Consider the following 23,923-nt stretch of genomic DNA (forward strand, 5'->3'; position numbering starts at 1 on the left):
CCCCATTTTGCCTTTCCTTCTCTTTCTCTTCCCATCTCTCTTTCTTTTTCTAAGACTCTCAGAAGACCTCATGGCTGAGAGGTGTGAAGGAAGAACTAAGTGCTTTCTCCTGTCTATAAATATTGTCCTTTATGCTTGTGAGGTACTGTGCCTGTCTGGTTGTGAGAGGAAAAGAAGGGAACGATCCACAGAGATTTAGCCACTGCTCAGACCTTTTCCACCCAATTTACTACGGGTTCTGGGTATAGAGAAAATAATGAAATCTTTGGAGAGGAGAAAATGACTTCCCATACTTTTTTAAGGAGGACATGGGTCTGTAGTTAGGATGGGAGAAGGCCAAGAATTCTAAATCAATTGCTGAAGATGAGGCATAAAAAAAGATGGCCATTAATCAGGATTCTTAATTATATGTACTGAGACACAAAAAAGCAATCGCCACACCCTGAAGAGGGGCATTAATTGGAAGATTCGGAAGTTCTCATTCTATATTGGAGAACATTGCAAGTTTTGCATTGTTGTCATTCAAAACTAGTTTTAAGTCATTAGGTAAGTCACACAAGGTGCAATGCACAGTATTAGCAGCTTGTTGAAGCTGTTGTTGATAGCGAGCCTGACAGGGCATAGCTGTGACACAGTACATTTCATCATAAGCAAAAATTGGCACTTGATACAACTTGATCTTGATTATTCATAAATGTAATGAACAGAAGTGGTCCCAATACAGGCATCACTTGCTTACACTGAGGTAGGTAGACGTACATACTGATATCTGCCTAATAGACCAAAGACCATCAGACATTATTTTTTCTTCGCTTTAATTGCATTATCCACTATTTCTTAAGCTTTAGAAAGATCAATGGGGAAAGGCTGAACAGTGTTGCTTATTCAATCAAGTCATTTGCTACTTTTAATGCTGCTATTGTTGTTCCGTGCCCTTTCATAAAACTAGGCTGAAAGTTTATTATGATATATTAAGTCGATAGAAACTCCTTCAGTTGTTCGCTGAGAAGAGATTAAAATACCTTAACAAGAACAGGTTTAGGTCAACTCCTTTAAGTAAAGGGAGAACAAAACCAGATTCCCACAGAAAGATTAAAAGATGTGTTGGAGGTGGTGCAATAAAATCAGCTGCTAATTTAAAAAAAATTAGGCTCCATGTGATAGATGAGCTGATTTTCTGATCTCTAAAAGTTTAAGAGATTCATACACCTGCGAACACTGTGAACATATAAAACTGAAAAAACAGAAGGATCGTCAAAACAAGTAATGAGAGACTCCTTGTCACTACTGTTGAGACAGAAAGAACCAGAAGCTTTTAAAGCTCATTGAAACACCTGAGCATTTCTGCCTTATCAGAGAGATTTTGTGAATCTTTGACAATACATGGTGGTAGCTCTGCATCGTTCAAATTTCAAGCTAAGGACTTAATGGCTTTTCATATTTTCAAAGGATTATCTAAGTTCTTTGAGGTCTCCAAAAGGAAATAATCAGCTTAAGCTTTTTCTAAATCCAACTGTGAATTTATAGCAAAGTTGTCTAAAAAGCATTTAATCCAAGATGAGATTTTATTTCCTGGCTTTAGCCCACGTCACATTGTGGTCGAGAAGTAAGTCTAAGATATCTAAGATAAGTCAGGCTTATGGACGCAATGTTTTCTGTGGGGAGCATGCTTATCAATCATTTTAGTAAAACCTGTTGATAAAAGCAATAAGATACCTAATTTGCCTGCCAAAGTGATACAGGTCAAATCAAATCCCAGATAAGAAAAAAGTCATGACTCTCAATAATACAAGGCTTAGTTTTTTAAAATTTTTGTAGTTTTTGTTTGTAGCAATGGCAGGGTTCACTGTTTGAAAAATATTTAATGAATTACAGCAAGCTTTAAAATCATCAAAAGTTATCACATGTTCCAGTTTATGTCTCTAGAAAGAATAATTTCTTTACATTTCAATTCTGTTAAGGGCTGCATTAAAGAAGAAAAAATAATTTGCAGTAGAGGGAGTCTTGTGAAAGCCAACAACAGTCATATGCAATGTTTTGGAGACCAGATCAAGAGCTAAGATCTCAAATTGGGTTAATTTAATAGCACATAGTGGACAGTCATATGCACACCTCGCACGGCATGTTGCCCTGCGATAAATGTGACATAATGTATGTACTACACTTTTCCATGTTTGCTTTCTTTATTACATGTGGACAACAACAAATCTTGCTCTTTGACTGATCTCTGCTGGTCAATTAGTCATGGAACAATCATCTTAAATTCCCTCCATTCGTTAACCATTAGTCTAAATGTGAAGTGATGAAGTTCAAACTCTGTTATTTGATATTTTGTATATTTTTCACAGAGAATAAATTAAATTTGGACTTTATCTTCAACAGGGTCTGCATTTATTAGAATTTGTGTGAAAATATTTTCATGTTAAAGGTCATATCAATGCAGATATATTGTAAATTTTAAAGACTTCAAAAACTTTCAAGCATCAATGTAAATTCTTCATGTAGACATTTGGTGATTATAAGTACAGTATATGTATTTCAATTGTGTGCTGAAATTTCAAATGTTATCTACACACAAGAGAGTACCAAGTGTGTGAGCAACAACTTAATAGTCAAACAGCTCATTCTCAACAGCTACAGTATATCGTCTACTTCCCCTCCGACCAAATTTCCCTTCCCAAACCACAGAGCGTGAGGCTTATCTTATTATTTTTTATTTTTTTGGCATCTCACTTTCTCAGATTTAATCTCTGCATATATATCTCTCTCCGACTGTCCCTCTCTGTGTGCTTATCTGTTGCTAATGCAACTGCATTGGCCCTTCTATTAAAATGAATCTCATCCCCCTCTCCTCTGCTGGTTCACCTGCCTGACCCTGACACTTTGTGTGTGGTGTGGACATGAGTGCAATCTGCCCCTGGAGAACTACTAGTAACGGTCCCAATAATTGCCTGGAAAACAGTAGAAATACCCTTGATAACCCTCTGCTCTCCTCCTATCTCTCAACCAGTCGCACCCACATGATTTACACAGAACTCCTATTTCTGGATCCTTGTTTGTCCTTTCACTGTTGTAACTTAGTTGTTTGACTGAAAGCTGACAGTCAACTGCAAAGCTGACAGTCAACTGCACATCAACCATAAACGGATGAGCCTGTAAAAATGTCCCAATAGTTAACCTATGGGATGGGAAGATACAGAGAAAATATTTGACAGAGCTAAAAAATAATATAAAATAATAGATAGGTTTAATTTTCTATTTCAATCTAAACTTGAATTATCACGTCACAGTTCAAAACCATCATTATGTCCAACCTAATGTCCGAGTATGTATCAAACATGGCCCCCTTCTTTGAATTATGTTGTGCTTTTGCATTGAAGCTTTAATTGAATCTAATTAACACGTTAATTTTTTAGCTGTGGCCAAAGAAATATGTTTTAAGGTTTCTATTAAGTTGATCTTTAACCACCAAAGTAGGTAATCCTTTAGTTCAAGTGGATGTTTCTGTCAAATGTAGAGACAGTCCCTTCTAAGAAATCCTCTTCTTAAGAACAGGATGAAGGAACAGGTGGAGAAATAGGGGATGAATAAATGATCGGACAACAAATCGAAAAACATAATGCCTCTTCCTGCAGCTGTCGCTTGCACAGAGGAATAAAAATATATCACGAGTTATGTTCCTCCTCCCTATACCCGTTATTCAACCTCCTTATCACCAACCACTTGTTCATCCCTTTGTTTTCACGTAAAAAAAAAAACACTACAAGAAAGACCACAGAGGAGGAGAGGGTGGAGCTGCAAAGAGAGGAGAGGAGAAAAAGGAGAACAAAATAGAAATAGGGGTGCACTTGGGCTAGTCTAGCAGCAGGTAAATAAATCAATTAAAATCTTCCTATGGTGTGAAAGGGTCATGAACAAATGTGCATACATACTCTAGAAAGAAAGGCACAACCAAATAATAACACACAAAATGTATTATTTATTTTCATTTTTGGAAACAGCTCTTCTTGTGTGACTGTATGTGCATCAGTGAGAGTTTTATTTCATGACGATACATGAACAAGTAGACAGGTGTTATTCACTTAATCAATAATGGTGAGTATTTGAACTTAATCTCCCATGCCTATGAACCTTGAATTGTGCTTGAAAGAGAGCACTTTAGTCACCATACTCTAGTTGGCTTTTTGCAGGCTTTTAGGGTTACCACACCAATGCACTTATTTCCAAAAGACATCAAATCAAATCAGGAAGAAGGTTTTTTGGCTGCTCCGTGTTCGCTATTACTACAATATAACACAAAGCATTCGACTGGGTTGGATTTCAAGTTGCACTGTGTACTTGTATAGATTTGTGGGCACTTGTACTGGAACAGTATATCAAACAGGGTTTATAGTGGGGAGTTACTGTCAATTTTATCCCCCGGTGAATAAGGTTGTCTTATCCATTTTTTTCCCCCTTTTGAGTGTGTGTGTGTGTGTGTGTGTGTGTGTGTGTGTGTGTGTGTGTGTGTGTGTCTGTGTGTGATACTAATTTAATTCTATTTTTTTTATAGTCCGAAAGGCAATTGAAAAAACTAACAAACCACAACACATTAAGGCCTAATCAAAATAAATAAGTCAAATTAGTTTGGAGCCTGTATAACTGAAGCATGTTAGGTTTAAAATGACTGTAATTCCTAAATAGTAGTTAATAATAATAATAATAATGACTTGGTTTTATATAGCGCCTTTCAAGTAACCCAAGGTCGCTTTACAAAAAGGAGATGGGGCTAGGGAATAGAGGAAAGAAGAGGGGAGGGGGTAGAAATGGGGATGGGGCCAAGGTGATTAAGGACCATAGGCCTCAGTGAATAAGTGGGATTTGATGTGCTTTTTGAACGTATCCAGTGTGGGAGCTTGGCGGATATGGAGAGGTAGACTGTTCCAAAGGGTCGGGGCAGCAACACAGAAGGCTCGGTCTCCAAAGGTCCGTAGTCTGCAGCGGGGAGTGACAAGCTGGTCCTTGCCAGAGGACCTCAGGGACCTTGGTTGGGAGTGTTGCTGGATGAGATCGGAGAGGTACTGGGGAGCAAGAGTGTGGAATGATTTGTATGTGAGAAGTAGGAGTTTGTAGGTGATGCGTGACTTCACTGGGAGCCAGTGAAGGTATTTGAGTGTGGGGGTAATGTGTTGCCACCGCTTTGTGTTGGTGAGGATCCCGGCAGCCGAGTTTGGGTCTGACAGTGAGGGCCGGAGTCTGCAGATGTTTTTGATATGGAAGAAGGCGGATTTGGTGGTGCTACTGATGTGAGCTTGGAGTGAGAGGTTACAGTCCAGGATAACACCCAAGTTGCGTACTTCTTGGGAGGGCCTGATGGTACAGCCATCAACATTTAGTAGGACATCCCCAACTTTCTTGGACTGAGATGGAGAGGCCACCACCATGAGCTCTGTCTTATTGTTGTTCAGTTTGAGTAGGTTGGTGGCCATCCAAGTCTTAATGTCTCTCAAACAGTGAACTAGTGATAGGGGAGGGAGATGGGCAGATGGTGTAGTGCTAATATAGAGCTGGGTGTCGTCAGCATAGCAATGAAAACTGAGCCCATGTTGGCGGATGATCTGGCCGAGAGGGAGCATATAGATGGTGAACAGCAGGGGGCCAAGCACTGAGCCTTGGGGCACGCCGTGGTTGACTGGAGCTGGGGTCGAGTTGGAGTCCTTGATAGCGATGTATTGCGTCCTAGTGGAGAGGTAGGAGTGAAACCAGGAGAGGGCGGAGTCAGAGAGGCCTACGTGATCATGGAGAAGGTGCAGCAGGATGGTGTGGGAGACCGTGTCAAAAGCTGCAGACAGGTCTAGGAGGATGAGAAGGCTGATGAGGCCATTGTCTGCAGCTATGAGGAGGTCGTTCATGATCTTAATGAGCGCCGTCTCCGTGCTGTGGTGAGGTCGAAAGCCATATTGGAGGGGTTCATAGAGTTCATGGTGGGACATGTGGTCCTGTAGTTGGGCAGCCACTGCTCTTTCCTGAATCTTGCTGAGGAAGGGTAGGTTGGAGATAGGGCGGTAATTTCCAGGGTCATCAGGGTCCAGGCTGGGGTTTTTGAGGGTGGGAATGACCACAGCCGTATTAATTATGTCAGTCATGGTAGGGCAAAGCGTGGGTAGGCAGGCCTTTACCAGTGCCGTGGGCATGGGGTCCAGTTTGCTAGAGGTGGTTTTAGCTTTTGACACAAAGTCCATGACCTGGTTGTTGCTGAGTGGTGAAAATGAGGAGAGGGAGCACTGATGTGGCTGGGCAGAAGAGGTTGAGTTGCTGTCCTTCAGGTGAAAGGCAGGTGGACATGGAGCGCCTGTCTGACGGAGCTGCAGGTGAATGTCGTCCACTTTCTGCTGAAAGAAAGTTTGGAACTTGCCGCAGAGTTCAGCGGCGTCCGATGGTTGGGGTGGATCTGGAGGGCGGAGGAGTCGGTTTACAGTGGAGAAAAGCTGCTTTGGTTGATTCTGATGTTTACTGATGAGAGTGGAGTAATACAGAGTTTTTGCCCTGGAGAGAGCCTCTTTGTAGTTCCCCACCAGTCTTTGTAAGCCTCTTGATGTACAACTAGTCCAGATTTTTTGTACAGTCTTTCAAGCCAACACCCAGCTGCCTTCAGGAGGCGGAGCTCAGGAGTAGAGTAGTTGTTAAACCATTTGATCTAAGGCTAAACATTACATTAAATTCAATCAGTTCTCAATAGCTTAATTTAAATTGCATAATGGTGTTGTATACAGCGGGAAAATGATGAATTAGATTTACATTTAAGCATCAAGTCCAACCTTTAACTTCAAATTGAGATTTACGTCACTATTTGAGGAACAATATTAGACACAGAGCATAAAAACACACAGGTCAAGTTTAGGGATATGCACGATCAATCGATCAGTTGTAACAGCGCACAGACGACTACTTTGTTTCAAAGAGTCAATTGATTGTTGTTTGGGGCAGGAGGAGACTCATGTTTCACCACACAGAGATGAGGAACTATTGTTTACGGCGCTGTTTCTGCTGGAGTTTGCACCCATAGCGTAAGAAACAGACACGGCAACAAAACGAAACGAAGCGTGGCAGTATTTCACTCAACTGGACAGCAAAGTCTAATACACATTCTGCAGGATTAATCTATCTTACCGTGGTTCAACCAGCGCAATGAACTCACTTACTAAACCGTCACAAAAATGTTGTGCTTCAAGAGCAAAAAGACCAGACGGAAAGACGAAAAATGACTGGTTTTGTTGTTGCTAAACGTTTGTGTGACAGCAAACTACTGCTTTGGTGATCAATATTGCTTTAACGATGTCTCAACGACTAATCGACTTTAATTGGCTTGATTAGTCGAAATCAAATCTGTTAAAATGCCCATTCCTTGTCAGGTTGTAGTTTGTAGAGCGAACAGAGGCTGATATGAAACTGGAGCGAAGCTTCAAGGGCTGATAAATGAACTGAAAGTCTGGCTTTTTTGGTAAAATAACTGCTAACGGAAGTAACGGGATGAATAATGACATGGTACACAGGAGAATTATCTGTTCACATCAAGAAAAATGCGGCATAAGTCTTGTACAACATTTCATTATTCAGCACAACAATAAGCATAAACATATCGTCAAAGAGCCTGTCAGGCTAAAGACCATCACTGACAGCCTGAATCAATCACATGATCTCAGTCCAAATAAGCAGACCTTTACATGAATCGTTATAATCAATTGGGAAGTCAATGATTTCAGTCACGTTTATAAAGGATGTTCCACAAAATGCCAAATATAGTGACTGGTTTCATGTGTGTCCCCCTAAAATTTAGAACTCTGTTATATAGTCATACATATATAAGTATAAATGTAAAATATTCAGTTTATTCCATTTGATGTGAACCTATACATTTAGGGTATACAATTAGGGTTGGGACTTGACACATTGACAATGTAGAATTATGGTTTTATTTCAAAATGAATGTGTTGAAGGACTTGGTGGAATTGTTCTTGTCTGATGAGAAATTATATTGCTTAACAATCATGGGCATATTATGTCCCTTTCTACTATTCATGATGTGCCCAATGTTTTCAACTGATGAAAGGTCTGGACTGCAGGCATGCCAGTCCAGCAGCTAGCCACCATAGCCATGCTGTTATAATAGATATAGTAAGTGGTTTAGCATTCTCTTGCCGAAATATGCAAGGTCTTTCCTGGAACTGACGTGGTCTGGAAAAGAGCATGTGTTGCTCTAAAACCTGTCTAAACTTTTCAACACTGATCAGGTTTTTCCAGATGTCCAACTTGCCAGTTCCTAGGAATTAATGCACATCCATGGGCTTTTGAAATGACTGTCGATACCAAGCTGGATGGGCACTCTCCTCTTTAGACAAGAGAATTTTAAAATTGATTTCAAATTTTTCTGATCACAGAAGCTTTGATCCAGAGAAGACAACTGCATTTCTGGATCATCACACATGGCTTCTTATTTGCATGATATATCTTATAATATTCAAGATCAATTTTGCATTAAGGAACATTATTTTGAAATGATTTGTGGACATGGTTTTTGCTTAAAGGCACAATGTGCGATTTTTATGTCATTTTGAAGTGTATTGCATACAAAAAACACCTATACATACCATAAGAGTGTGCAGAAATAATCCTACTGGCATGTCCTAACCAAAGTTTATACGCAGCATAGCTGAGTTTTACCACCCGGCTATTTCCGGGTGGTACTGCACTCTAGGGGCGCCAACGAAGCAGTGCAGAGCACGCCGAACTCTATGGTGGTACTATGAAATCCACCTTAGATGCAGCCATTGCTTTTGATAGAATTTTTTTATATTTTTTCATTTTAATTTTCCTAAAGGCAGAATAAATTATCCTTTCAAACGGCACTTGGTTTGATTTTTTAGACTCACTAGATTTGTTTAAAATACACATTTATTGTCAGTATTGCATCCCGAGTGACGTCACGCATGTGGCATCACTTTACGGCATGGTCAGTCCTAGCGCTGAGCTAGCAGAGAGGGGTTAGCTCAAATAGTTACAGATTTCAGCACAGCCCTTTTACATACTCTCTGACTAGCCTCTGGTTTAGCTTTGGTTGTTGTCAGCGGCACCAGGTTAGCACTCTGGCACAGTGGACGAGTGCCGTAAAGTAGCCGGTCGTAATCAGCCGTGCGTTCTTCAGATTCCGTTAGCTAGATGCTAGCGGATACTGACTCGCAAATGCCAGACCTGTAAGAAAACAGAAAGCTATAACTCCCAGGTTATTGTACTTTCGATATAAATCCACATCCCTCTGTCAGAAATCACAGTATTATTTTCAGGTTTCAGCCGCTAGCGGGGACATTTTTTGAGTTATTAGCGCCAGCCCTATGGAAAATGGTTATTCTGCACTCGCTCGCCAGCGCCCCCAGAGAAAATCAACTGAACTGCAGCCAAATTTTTTATAATGGGGCGAATAGGAAGTGGAACGGCTGTCTGTAAAAGGGCTGTGGGAGGAGTGAGTGGGGTGGGGGCGGGGTGGGCCGGCAGGGGCGGGGCCAGCGCCAGACCAGCGATTTCTTCTACTGCCTGGGGTTGAACGGAGGTTGATTTTACTCTATATCGCCACCTCCTGGCCAGAAATCGCACATTGTGCCTTTAACCTTAGCCCATTTTTACTTCTAAAAGATTATTCTCTCTAAGGTGCTTTTTATCCCCAATCATGTTACTGACCTGTTGCCAATTAACCTAATTAGTTGCAACATGTTCCACCAGCTGTTTCCTTTAAATGCCACTTACTTTACTGTTTTTTAACTTAGATTCTGTTGCACAGTTTTTATTTGCACTTAGTGTCCCAGATTTCCAAGAACTGGGGTTGTAAATGTCTTATATTTCATCATTTAAAAGTCTGTCTCGTTTGTTTTACTCACCCTTTCCCGCCCCAACATCGCTGACACTGTAAAGTGGAGCGTTGATTTGTTACAGTGTGATGTGACTATCAGTTTACTTTTCAATCCTTTAGCATTAACTCATCTTTTAGGCCTCCTAAAAGAGGTCTCCAGTGTTATTATACTCCAATGGCAAGTATTATTACGGTCTTGTGAGTACAACACTCCAAAGTTATCGACTTTCGGTAACTCCCGGCTGGTGGCACATCGGATCAGCTGGTTCTCCTCACAGCACCAAGTAATCCCTCTCTAATGGCTGTTATTTTTGCTAATCCTCATCATTTCCTGGTCTCCCTGACATGTCAAACACCAGGCCCACTAGCTATACTGAGCAATGTAGAGGGATCTTAACTGTCAATCAAAACTGCAATAGCCAATTAAAACAATCCATCAAAAATTCCTCCCGTACGACACCTTGTGCCAGAGCTGCAAATAAAAAAATAATGCTTCAGCGCAAAACAGAAAGCAGATATGACAATAAGAGCAAGGCTCCGATCAGTGAGAAGCAAATGGAACTAAACATAAAAAAAAAGATATATTGTCAAACAAATAAACTTCTTTCAGCAAATGTTCATATTCTTTTGTATTTCAAAGGAGAGCAAAACAAGATCAAAAGAGTTATAAATGTAGAGCATTCATGAACATTTCCCCCATAAAACCTCCTTTTGAGTATATTTTTTTACATTACTTAAGTTGCTAACTTGTAATTTCAGGAATCATCAAGATAGTGATGCACTATTTAATTAGAAGGGAAAGACGTGAACTTTTTCCCCTGATCCAACAATTCAAATTCCAAAAAGTAGAAATTTAAATCTTAAGACAAACAAATAATGCCATTTTCAGATAAAACTGTTCTCCCTGGGGAAAAAAAAAAGAGAGAGAGAAGCCACAACAAAACATTGCATGGGGATTATTTTCCCTGACTTTTCAAGGGGAAAACTGGCTGTCGAGCAGGCCAACAGAAAGAAAGAGTGAGCACTGGTCAATGCTCAGTTGGAGCAGGAAGGAAACCTTTCAATAGAGATGCACTTCTGACTCTTTTTCAAATGACATTTCATTCTGAAAACCAATTAACAGAGCTACCACCAATTGAGCAAACACATGACACACATTCAAAGCTCTGAAATACTGGTTGGATCTGGTTTGTACCCAGCTGTCAGCTGCTGGACTCCCTACACACACACATACACGAATGCACACAACATACCATCACATTGCCTCTTGTAAAATGTCTGTGTTTCCATGGATACACCCCCTCCCTTCCCGGTCTCATTAGTAGGGAAGTTAATTGAATTAATCCAACTCATCTCTTAATAATGACAGAAATTTAAAGACAAAAAAGTTAAGTGAGAAAGAAAGATGAGAAAGACATGATTAAAATAGACAAAGATAAAAGAACATGGAGTTTAATCTCTTTGAAATTCAACCATGACCACTGCAGTGAGGAGGATGGAAAAACCTGATGGATAAGGATTAGGAGATAAATGTCAATGTGTCACGAAAGCCACCATGTATTCTTCAACTGTGTACGTATGTGTTTGTTTGTGTGTTCAGGTTTTTGTTTGCCAATTGGATAAGAGCACAAATGAAGAGAGGATGACAGAAGAGAACCTCCAGGCTCTTAGTCAAGGAATGGCCTTAGGAAATAAGACGTCTCTGGTCTCTATGGCAGCTGACTGCTCTGTGCATTTGCATCAAAAAATGAACACAAAAAGATGCAGAAGGTGGCCAGAAACATGACAGAGGGTGGCAAAAAATGGGAATGGAACATAAGATTAAATTAAATGATACTGGCCCCAGTTTCAATGGCAGCTAATTTCAGTGAAAGTGAGATGTCAATGCGTCATATTATGGTGACTGAAACAAAGCATGAGGAGGGTAGATGTAAAGGAAAAGTGCATAAAGAAAATATGCATTTATTTTTAGCAACAGGTAAAGAAGACGAAGCAAATACTGTACACCTCTGTTATAATGAGTGGCAGATAAGGGTAAATTAAAAAAAAAAGAAATTCAATCTTTTTCAGTAGAAAAAAACGATGCATTGATACTGCGTCAAAAATGTCGGTGTTGGAACATTTGAATCAGCAGTGGAGGCTGCCCACTTCTTTCATTTACCGTAGTTTTTTGGTTTTTTTACTCGTTTGTGTGAAGGCTCCGTGTTGCACACCAGTAGTAATCCTCTGGATCCAGAATACACAGAACACAGGATATATAAGACCAAAGTCACATTGTCACAGAAAAGCTCACGCTTAAGTGTAAATAACAGCAATGCCACTTTCATTTTGTATTTGAAGTCTTCTCTGAGAAGCTGTATTATGTTTTTGATGCCTGATGATTGTGATGTATTTCTTTTTACTCCTTTTTGAAATACAAGGACAGTCTTTTTGTATCAATGGAAGCAAGTACATTCAAAAAGTTAGATTTTTTTTTAAAAAGTAACAAAGTTCAAATAAAAGTAGAAACAGTTTCCACAGAATCACCATGAGGTTACATAATTAAGATAAAAATACTTGCTTCATTGATTATTTTTTCAGACTGGCCTTTGCAGAAGTGAATGGGGCAAATATTGAAAACTCTTCATGTGCAAAACCAGGACCATGAAACGGCTTCATTTATTCTGAATTAAATTTGAATGCATCTTGTCAGTAGAGAACACTGAAGCATTGTCTAGCTGTTCAGAAGTAAATTAAATAATGCTGATGAAACATTCATGATGGAGGACACAGATTCAACATAGAGAGTTGGTTGAGTGTTCTACTATTGCAAATGCAACAAGGATTTGGTTTTAACTAAGTAAAAGTACATTTATAAAATATGACCAATAAAAAAGGGACATTAGGTGCATTCCCACTGTAGGAACCTTTGGCAGTTCCTATAACCTTTTAAGGAACGGGGACGTTTTTTCCCGCATTCGCACATACAGAAACTCGGGACCATCGCCCTCAGTTCCTATAACCATTTTAGCTCCTTCTCCGAGGCTGGGTCTGTTCTAGGTTCAATAGGAACACATCTGAAGGAGGTGTTTGGTGGTCGGTAGCTACGCCCCATGTCATGTTGTCACGGCTGAAATGTTTCCTCCTACGACACAGACAAAACTGGCGCGTGTTTAATAAGTTAAACTTACACTGGTCTCTATTGTCTGCGGCGCTCTGCTCTCCTTTCTTCATGAAACGAAGAAGTATGGCCTGCGCTCGATCCTGACTCTCTCTGTGAGCTCTTCCAGTCTCGATATTAGACGCCTGATGTGATCGTCCATGATTAATATCACCATCATGCAGACCATGAACACGGGGGCCTCCCCGCTCTCCATATTAGTTTCTTGGTGGTGTTTTTTTCATCTCTCCTTACATTTTGCAGATTTTGTTTTGTTTTGTTGTTAAATGTGGCGCTAAAGTAACACGTCACTATCGCAGACGGTTGCGTAGCCTCAGTCCCTATCAAGGTCCCGACTCATGTGCGAATGCAAACTGAAACAGTTCCCCTGGGGAAGGACAGTTATTAGAACGAAATTCGAGGTGGACCGTTCTTAGAAATGCTCTGTCCGAATGCGGCTATTGTTTGTCCTCCTCGCAGTGTAACTATATCATAAAAAAAGCAGAAAAGAAAAAATATACTTCTCTGATTTTGTCATGTATCATGTCATGTATCATTTAAAGCTTTTATCACTGTCATAATACAGCTGATCATAATATGTATCTTGAAAAGTTCCCAGTATTATTTTTAAATCTGGATCAAGCCAGAGTTGTTGTTACCAACCCAGTAAACCTCATGCCTGAAAATTATTTTCTCTGGTGGCAGTGACCTTTCTCAACAGAAAAACATGCCATGATGTTATGCAAAATTGATTCAAGAATGGTTTGAACTATTCAACAACAAGTTTCACGTGTTGACTCTACCTCCAAATTCTCCACATCTCAGCCCAATCAAGCATTTCAGGGATTTTCTGGACAAATGAGTATTATCCATAGAGGCCGCATAGAGAGGATCTGCTATTGGCCGCTTTGTGCCAGATACCACAACCCTCAAAGGTCAGGTTGAGTCCATGCCTCGATGGCTATGTTGGTAGCAAATAGGGGTATTACTCAATATCAGGTGAGTGGTCATAATGTTACAACTGACTGTTGTATGTCTTGAATCCAGCGTCTTGAATTCTGCTGGTCTATTCTCCTCTGGCTGTGTTTGGATTTCAGACTGAGTGTCCAACCACAGAGGGGATATTTTAAATCTTTTAAATGGCATATGGCTATTTTACAAACAGAGGGGACCGCAATCTTCAGAAGAAAAAGTCAAAATGCCCTGATTCTGAGACCTTTCTTTAATTTACTTATATACGATTTTGAACGAAAATCATTTTGAAAATATAAATTGATAAACATAAAAGTAAATGACATTAACAAGGAGACAGTTATGTTAAATTTTAATTACACCAAATGTTGCCTCTTTAGTATTATTCTTTAAAAGTGTTTTTATATTTTAATGTGCTTATATCACTATAGTGTGGTCATCAAAATGACAAAGTCTGATTTAGTTAATCTCAACACACTCATGCAGTCAAATAATTCTCACACCCTTAAGGCATTTGCTTCATGCTGACTTTAGCACTATACCCCATCATCCCTGTGAATCACAACTAGTTCCACTGTGTCAGAATAGATAAATTCAAAGGATGACAAAACTTCTAAATATACATTTCAGTCTCTCTAATCCATTAAAATTTTAATTAAGAACTTAAGAAGAAGGAGCATTTTTATTATCATTTTTATACACATCACAATTTATTAGTATTAGCAGCCTGCACAATTAATCTTCACTATTGCTGACACTTTTCATCGCTATATTTTGTACCACATTATTCTAAGTACATTTTGGGATGAAATGAGGATTTTGGAATTGGAAATCATGGGTCTGTGTCTCAGGTGTCAGAGAGGATCATCAACAGCTCCACCTTTCCACTTACTGAAGTGTTGCGTAAGGAAAGAAAAAAACAAAAAAAACATTCAAGTAGGTTATTCATCGTCATTGGAAAATACTTCCTGGATCCTGAGGTCTTGGTTCTGTAAAGAGAATCGTCACCAGTTGTGTTGTCGGCACTATGCAGCATGTTTTCTTCAAGAGCCTCTTTACACTTGATTGCATTCATCCATGGGCTGAATCAACTTTCTGATTAATATTATTTGTAAAAAGCAATTATATAAATTTTCAATGCATATAAAATAAAACAATGCAGTTTATATTGATGAAATCTGATGCTGTTTACTTTGTAAAGCCAAACAAGTGTGCATTTTTCCTCACTTGTGTTGCAGATGTTAACACTAGAAAGGATAAGAGTATAATTTTGAATGTTTTGAAATTTAAAAAACAATTATGGGATTAAGTAACCTCATGCAGGCTCAATGCCTTTCCTCTGTTTTATTATTGTATATGAATTACTCAAAAGGGAGAGAATTTTTTATCAATTCTGCCTATTTTGACCATTCAGGGTCACACTGACCGCACTGAATTTCATGCTGTTCAATTTTCATCTTTCCTGTGGTTGGTGTGTTGAGAACTGTCACCATTATTTTGTCTTTAAAAAAAAGATCCATTCGTTCTATCTTGTACCATTTTATACTTTAATTTGCTAGGGTATAGGCTATGTAGATCTAATTGGATAATCAATAGCAGGGAATTTAGTAACTGCCGATGCTGGTTAAGAAGCCACTATGGAAAGTGGAAAGAGGTGGAAGTGACAACAACCGTTACTCTGAGAATGGAAACACTATTATTTAGTTTAATAATAATAGTATAGTTTCATTTTCATTATTGAAAATTAATTAAATACTAAACAGTCACATCCACTGACAGCCTGGGTCAAGACATTGCGATTTTGATTCTTTTTTATATACATTTCAACAAATGTGTGAAGATGTTTTAAATCATTCTGTTTGGCAAAATGCACATAATTGCAGTTGTGTAGCCTGTGTGCAAAGACTAAGCTAAGACTTTAAAAAAAATGAGGTGAGACAGCTATTGAGTTCCCTCCCTCTTGTGGTCTCCTCCTGCTCTCCTTTTCTTTTCATCCCCCACCTTTCCATAGGCTGTTATCCAATAAGGTGATTGTTATTGCTTTAATCAATGAAGACATGAGCAGGCACACACTGACATGAATACAAACACACACACACACACACAGCTCCACTTGGTCCACAAGTACCGTCTAGCCAGGTTGGACTATGGAATTGTGGGGATATGGTGTCGCGAGTGAAATGTGAATACAAGTGACAGGAGCAGACCAACAATTAGGTACCATGCAGGAAGGAGGGAGAATAGAGGGGGATGGACGAGTGGGAAGCGGGCTGAGAATGATTTAATCCAAACCCCTTTTTATACAATCCTGAGACAGTTGTGTACATTCACACACACAGACACACACACACACACACACGCACATACACACACAAAACCCCCAGGGCAGAGAACACCATAAATTATGATGGTAAATCATTCAAAAAGATAATTCTCTTTAATCGTCTCTTGATTTCACTTAAAATCATACTGAACTGTGAAAAAAAAAATCTATTACACACTTTTGTGTGGTTGGTATCAGTATCAGTACTTAGGTTTTAGCTTTTTGTGTTTTCCATTTATTTTCCATTACCTGTGACAGACTGTATTCTCCAATTTTTCCTCTGACTCACGTTTGCATCCCAGCCAGCTGTAGTGCTGCTCTTTGTTCAATCTGCCACTGAGTGAACAGACTGATCAGCCACCAGAGCTACTGGGTCAAATTAAAAGTAATGGGAAAAAAAAGATCTTAAAAATCACTAAATTTAGTTGTCGATAGTGTAACTCACCCAAGAAGCAATGCTCATGTGCATGATTGTGTATTGATTTAGTGTGTATGTGCATTAAGACAGGAGGAGCAGATGTAATCTGTGTGCGTGTGTGTGTGTGTGTGCAGAGCCACAGGCTGGTGACAGATGTGTGATACATCCTTTTCAGGTTAATTTGCCCTAATTTCAAACCATTCATTGCACTTTAATATTGACTTACATTACCTGCATTACACTTCACCATACATTTTATTTATCATGACGTGACAGCAAACTCTGCTTCAGTCTGTGATAAAATATGTCACTAAATATGGCAGCTGGAGCTCACGATTTTATGTAAACGGCCCTCTTTATTCCACTTTTAGCACATGGTAGGCCCCTTTTTATAACAACTTTTACATACTTTACTTATATTCCTGAAAAATATAGTAAGGGCCATTTCTTTAAATCTCATAGCTTGAGAGACCTCCTCTTCCCTTTTTGATAAACTAAAGCCAAAATCTTTCAGCAGAAATTAACACATTACTACTTTTCAATGTTAATGGCAGCAGATACACAGGAGACTAGCGGCTGTGTTGTGAATTAAATGTTAGTGAAACACACAAATCACGATAGTCTTGCGAGTGCTCTCTTTGATCATACACTTAGCCTCATTTATCTCATTATTCTACAGAGACATCAGGCATATCACATCCACAACACTTCACCCTCCCCCCTCTGTGCTTCGACTGAAGCTGCATCTCTCCCTCCTTGCAGAAAAATTGCATTTTGATTTCTATTTTTTATCTTGATGATCTCCAAATAATCCCACCATGGAACAACACCTCTTGAGCGCTTCTTCACGAAGAATATGTCTCTGAATGAGTCCCAAATACTAATTACATAATTAGCCATTACCTTTGCAAATCTGCAGCTAATTACACTTGGATGCCAGATAAAACCATATGAAAGGAGAAGTGCTAATTACAGTATATCCTTTCATGTATGCAAATCTAGCCCTTTAAGAGTACATGTGGTTAAGGTTGATAATAATCATACCACTAACTAGTGGGCTCTGTTTACAAATGCTTGGCTATAGAAATCCTTTAATTAAATCCCTAAATGCTACCATGCTTTGATCATGTTTTCACACCACAATTTACAATAATTTGCACATATGTTAAGTACAAACCAAACCACTGAAAAAATTCTAATATCTGTCACAAGCTTAATTATTTGAGTCCTTTTTAGAAGTTTACATACATGCACAGAATGACTTTCGATGGATCAGTTTAGAATCAGTGAAGTATCTATGAACTGCTTTTTATGTAGGGCAGAAAAATTGTAAAATTTTGGTAAAGAGGCTAATACCCACAATTATAAAAAAGAATATTAAATTATTTAAAAAAATTATCACAGAAGAGCATGTGCTAAGAAATGGCTCAAAAAGACTGAAAAAGCCTGATTTGTATACATCAATTTCCAGGATTCTCGTTTCACATCTGCAATGAGCTGTTTGCAGCTGGGACCAAATGCCTTAAACAGATATTTAAAAACTGTGCATATGCATGGTTGTCTTTTATAAAGCTCCATCATTATTAAATTGCGCACACGTGCACAAACTTGACTTTCACTCTGATTTTAATCCATAAACAGATGTGAACACTCCCATAATGTGTCATTTGCATATAGTAAATGTTATTTGCACCACAAGTGCAAATTAAAGAAAGTAACAGTGGAGAGAAATTAGTTTTAGTGAATGTAATGTAACACAAACTACCAGCTCTGTATTTCCAGAGCAAGGGGTCCTGTAGAAGTGAAAAAGAAATGGAAATGATCAGGAAGGACACACAGATGGAGCATGTTGTGTTAGCTGATTTTTTCAATTACCTTTGGAAAGCTAAAGAAAAAGCATCAGGCACTTGTATACCGTATAAGCCTTATCAACAGGGTCTGTCACATTCACTACCATGATGAGTGGCTACAGTTATTTAGGCCAACAGCACCAACAATTAAATAAGAGTATATTATGTAAAAAAAGAAAAAAACAAATTACTAATAAACAAAATCTGAAAAAACACTGGTCTGTTTGGGAGCTAAGCCAAAAGGTGCAGCTTTTGATACACAGGTACATCTTCATGCCAGCCCTCACGTATGGTCACAAGATCCAGCCTTAGAGGTAGGGTGTGGAGTAGAGCACTGTCCCTCTGCATGGAAAAAAGACAGCTAATGTGGTTCGGACAACATAATATGTTGTCTCCTGGTTGCCTTCTTTTGCAGGTTTTTCAGGTGCATCTAACTGGGAGGAGGGCTGGGAACAGATCCAGAACACTCGGGAGGGATTATATTTCCCTTGTGTCCTGGGAACACCTCAGGATCCCCCAGGATGAGGTGAAGAGTGCCGCTGGGGATAGGAATGTCTGGGCTTCCCTCCTGCACCTGTTGGCTCATTGACAGAACCTCATATGTGGAAATGCTAGCAAGATGGATGAAAGTACTCTCTGGCCATGCAAATCTTAACAGACATTTGAACTTAATAATAGTCTGTGTGTCTGAGCATTTTTTTAAGACCGTGTGTATCATTTACAGCATGTGTTAATTTCAGAAAAATCCCTACATAAATTACACATTTTACTCCAAGGCTAATTTGTTTGTCTGTTTTTAAAATTAAAGAAGTTTGTTTCTATTTTTGTCAAAAGTGGGGGGGGGGGGGACCAAAAACAAAAAACTATTTTGCCACAACATCTCGGTCCATAATGAGTACATGTAAACAAGAAGTAAATCCAAAATAGAAACATTACACAGCCTACTCGTAATTTATTTCAGAAAACAATGAATTTTTCTTAATATATGCAACAAACCGTCTTTAGTTTTACATTCAGACCGCCAAGCTGCTGAGACCATTATACAAAAGGTAATTGACTTCCCAGCCAGATCACCAGTTAGCAAGATAAATGTACTGTTAGGCAGGCACATGGGGAGACAGACGATCAATTTACAAGAGAGTCAACTACCTGTACACAGACATGGGTAAATGGATGACCAGCAGGCAGACCGGCAGTGAAATGAGTTATACAGTATGTTTAGGACAAATCTGACAAGTATACAGGGGACAATTCCTTGTGCCTCCGACATCTTGACAAACCTGAAAACGGAAACTTTGGGGGACCCAACAGTCCAGGGAGAGAGGCAAAGATATTACAGGCTGCCTCAGTTTGACAGTTGACATTGAAGTAGCTGGCTGAGGTCCCAAGCAAAACAATGAATCATAGTTGTATCTAACCTGATGTATAATTCTTTGCGTGAATGTGACATGTGGAATTGCTTAAAAGGAACATGCATAAAAACAATTAAGTTAGAAAATAAACACTGACATGTAAAAACACAACTGTAAGAAATAAAAGTCCAAGAACCAATTAAAGACAAAAAAAATGCAGGAGCCGGGAGATGTGAGCATATAATTCCCCCCCAAAAAACCAAGAACAAACAGAAATGTGGCCCATATGCACCAGGAACACCGATAATGGAACAACTCAGATAGGGACTTCAAAGAATTACAGCCAGAGTACGAAACATCACTGCAGAGTCCTCCTATCAAAGCAACGCCCTTTGCAAGGCTCTTCGAGGTACCAAAACAGGCTTAAAACTCGTACACATACAGGTCTGTCTCATGAGGTCCTTTCTGCGAATCTCAGAGACAGAGACGCACTTTGACTGAAATGCAAACAAGTTCATAAATGTATTCTCCAAGATTTCCTTTGTTCTCTGAGTCAAGGCTAGTGAAAGGTTCCGTGTGTGTTTATTTTAGTATGTGCATGATGAGTTGATAATGAGGTCTTTGTACTGGATTTTCAGTTATCCAAATCAAAGAAAGAGTTTTAAAATTTGGAATTTTTCATGTTACTATTTTAAATCCACTAGGGTTTTTTGTTGATTTGATATCAAAATGGAAAGTCTGCCCAAGCATTGCATATAAAACTATAGTGAAAAATGCTGAGGTAGAGAGCTATTTTAGACCCATTCGTCACATGAAATCACTTCTCTGTTCCTCTTTACCCGTTTCCTTTCATCTAGCTCAGCAAGATGCTCATCGATTGCTCTGTTATAATGAAATTAGGACATCTAATATCATTGTGATGCAAATTTCCATTACTAACTTTGTAGTGTAGTTTGCAATTCAATTATTTGTCTAAGCTTAAGCGAGATTTCAATTAAGTGTCACCTGCAATTTGAGACTACCAGATCTAGTTTCGTTTAGTCCGAAGTTTCAGAATTTAAAAGGACACATTACAGAAGAAATATATGTAGCTGTGTCATTACATTGTTTATGAATGCTTATTCCTGTATTTTGGTTAAAGGTGGGGTAGGGGATCTTTTTCTGGAACATTTTTTTACATATTGCTTGACATACTCTTCACACCACCATTGCAACCAATTAATTAAAAGTTTTGACACAAATATGAAAAGTTTTAGTGGCCTCTAGAACGAACAATCTAGGAAAAACACTATCCAATCATACTGAACGGACTGTTAACAATGATTGGATACTGATGCCGTCTATCAAACTGCAATCTGCTCCTCCCTCCCCCTCCTTCCCCCTGTGCGCGTACCCTGCTCCGTGAACGAATTGCGTGTCCAGAAGCTTGGCAGGAAGCTAAACTAGAGCCAGCTTGGCTAGCACCTAGCATTATTAAATGTATAGTTACCATATACTAAATACTAAATACTAAATACTAAATACGGCAACGATTGATGCTTGCTGTCAGAACAGCGCTCGTGCATCTTCGTGCTCGTTCATGTACTCTAGAGGCGTGCCTTCGGGGGGAAAGTGAAGAAAAGGGTTGGGACTTTTTACCTGTGTATTTTCAAAATGCAGCTTCGCTGGACTCAAAATCCAGGATCTCCTACCCTACCTTTAATCCCTGCTTATTTAAAAGGAAGTATTTACTCAAAAGGCAGCCATTCAGCCAAACAGACTCATTAACACTCAATTTGGACACTTTCATTACATTTTACTTAGTGCCAGCTTCTCCATGAAAACAAATGGTACCAGGAGCAATCTGTGCTTCTCCAGTCAGCAATAGTAGTGCATTTGGCCAATAGTTGTGTTTGTCTGACATACAGGGCCGTAGCCAGGATTTTGGAATAGGCGAGGTCCATGATGCGCGCGCGTAGTGCGCGTGCCGAAATTTTTACAATATATATATAGATATATATATCTATATATATATCTATATATATATATAGATATATATATATATATTTTTTTTAATTATATAGTTTTTAATATATAGCCTACATTTATGTATATGTACAATATATATTTATATTTTTTAATGTATTTATTAAATTACAGGTTACACAAGAGTTGTATTGTTTAAATGTCTTAATTGTATAAACCAGCATTTATTTTTTTAAATGTACTGTACTAAATTTAAATTTTTTTTTATAGTACACCACCATGTTTTTAAAGAATATAGGGGATAACTTTGAACTTGTTGAACTGAATGATGAATGGTAGTGATATTCCAAAATAAAAAATAATATTCAAGTAGAAATAAATCATTGCAAATTACAGCCCCTAAAAGTACAAATGGCATCACCTAAAATCTCAACAATCAACTTTTTCATCAAATGCAAGCTGAATCCTCCTATGACCAGAGGCATCCCAACGTCGAAGGATATTCTCCCGGTCCACTTCCACTTTCTGATGTACGTGCATCATCGCCAGGCCCATCAGTCTGTCATTGGACATGGTAGCGCCCAAGTGCTGCGCTGCGCAGGCTTAATCACTTGCGATGTCTGCTGAATTGCGTTCTTTTCCACAAGTCACACCACTCCACTCGCACAGTCTTTTTCACTCACACAGGCAAAAAACGAAAACAAAGCCCATGGATGTTAACCACAATCTGCAAAGCACGTTTCACAGAGGTTTTGAGGTTTTTTATGTTTGATTCAGTTGGGCATTTTTGGCGGTCCAAAATAAAAAAAAAAAAAATAAAAAAAACCTCGGGTGAAATAAGGGAGGTCCAGACCTCGCTGTCCTCTAATGTCGCTACGGCCATGCTGACATAGTGTAATTGTTAAGCAAAGTGAGTCAAGTGAGTTGAGTCCTTACTTGAAATGTTGTTTCCCTTCTCACAGTATCCTTTCAGTTTTTTTGTCTTAATAAATGTCTGTTCATTTAAAAAAATATATACCTCTCTTCACATGTTATCTTTAAAACAATGAATCACCACCGAAATGTCTAAATAAAACCACTAATCACTAAGTATCAAGAAAGAAGAAAATAGATTTTCCCATACTTTCCAATAGGATTTTTGGTTGAATATCAAACATTCATACACACACAAAAAAAAGGAAGTCTTATTTAGCCACTGTAGCTGTGGTTTATATGGAAAGAAGCTGTATTTTCAGATTAAAATGGTTGAAAGGTCTATTGTAAATTAGTTGTACTTATTTGTTGTTTTTGAATGAGGGGTAAAAACCAAATCCTTGAGCTAATCCAGCTCATCGCTGACTTTGAGACATTTTGTCCACATAGCACTTCAATTGAGTGGTGAAAAAAGTGATCTAAAAATGACTTTCATTTGGTTTTGTTCACATGTACCACTGTGTACACCAGCCTTGACATGGAAGTGTTTTATGTCTGTCTTCTTGTTATGATAGTGTACTGATACATATGGAGCATGTGATTGTTTCTGCTCTACAGCACTGACAACTGCAATGCCACAAAATACACCAACATATTCTTTTGCTTTCTGCTTCAATTGCATTCCATGTTATGAGTGTGTAGGTACAAAGGAAGGCTGTCATTAGGAGTTCATATAGATATGTAGACCGCAAATAAACACAAAGCACTCTAGCTCTCGTGACTGAAAACTTTAAATGTAAAATGAGCTATGATAGTCACATGACAGCATATTCAACATTTCCATTTTTAAATGGCTGGCGGAAATTTCTTTATTCATGAGAGGTTTGAAAGAAATTACCAGCAACAGCAAACAAGCACCAAAGGTTAAGGAAAAATGGATCAATTGTGCATAGGCATCATGAATTAGCAATAATGGATCAAATCATTTGGAAAATATGTCCACTTACCTGTGTAAAATAAATAGTGAAATGCTTAATTACAGTAGCACAGTGCTCCTGCACACTGGTAACTTCAAAATAACCTTCTCATCATTACTGCCAAAACCAGTGTAT

The 23,923-nt window shown here is 38.8% G+C and overlaps 1 protein-coding gene across 3 annotated transcripts in view; it reads right to left on the reverse strand.

The window, feature by feature from the left end:
- Positions 1-23,923, reverse strand: part of grid2 (glutamate receptor, ionotropic, delta 2) — a 559,974-nt gene that overhangs the window by 444,264 nt on the left and 91,787 nt on the right. The gene's annotated exons all lie outside the window — the stretch shown is intronic.

This window comes from Odontesthes bonariensis, chromosome 6 (genome assembly GCF_027942865.1).
Source record: "Odontesthes bonariensis isolate fOdoBon6 chromosome 6, fOdoBon6.hap1, whole genome shotgun sequence".
Lineage (NCBI taxonomy): Eukaryota > Metazoa > Chordata > Actinopteri > Atheriniformes > Atherinopsidae > Odontesthes > Odontesthes bonariensis.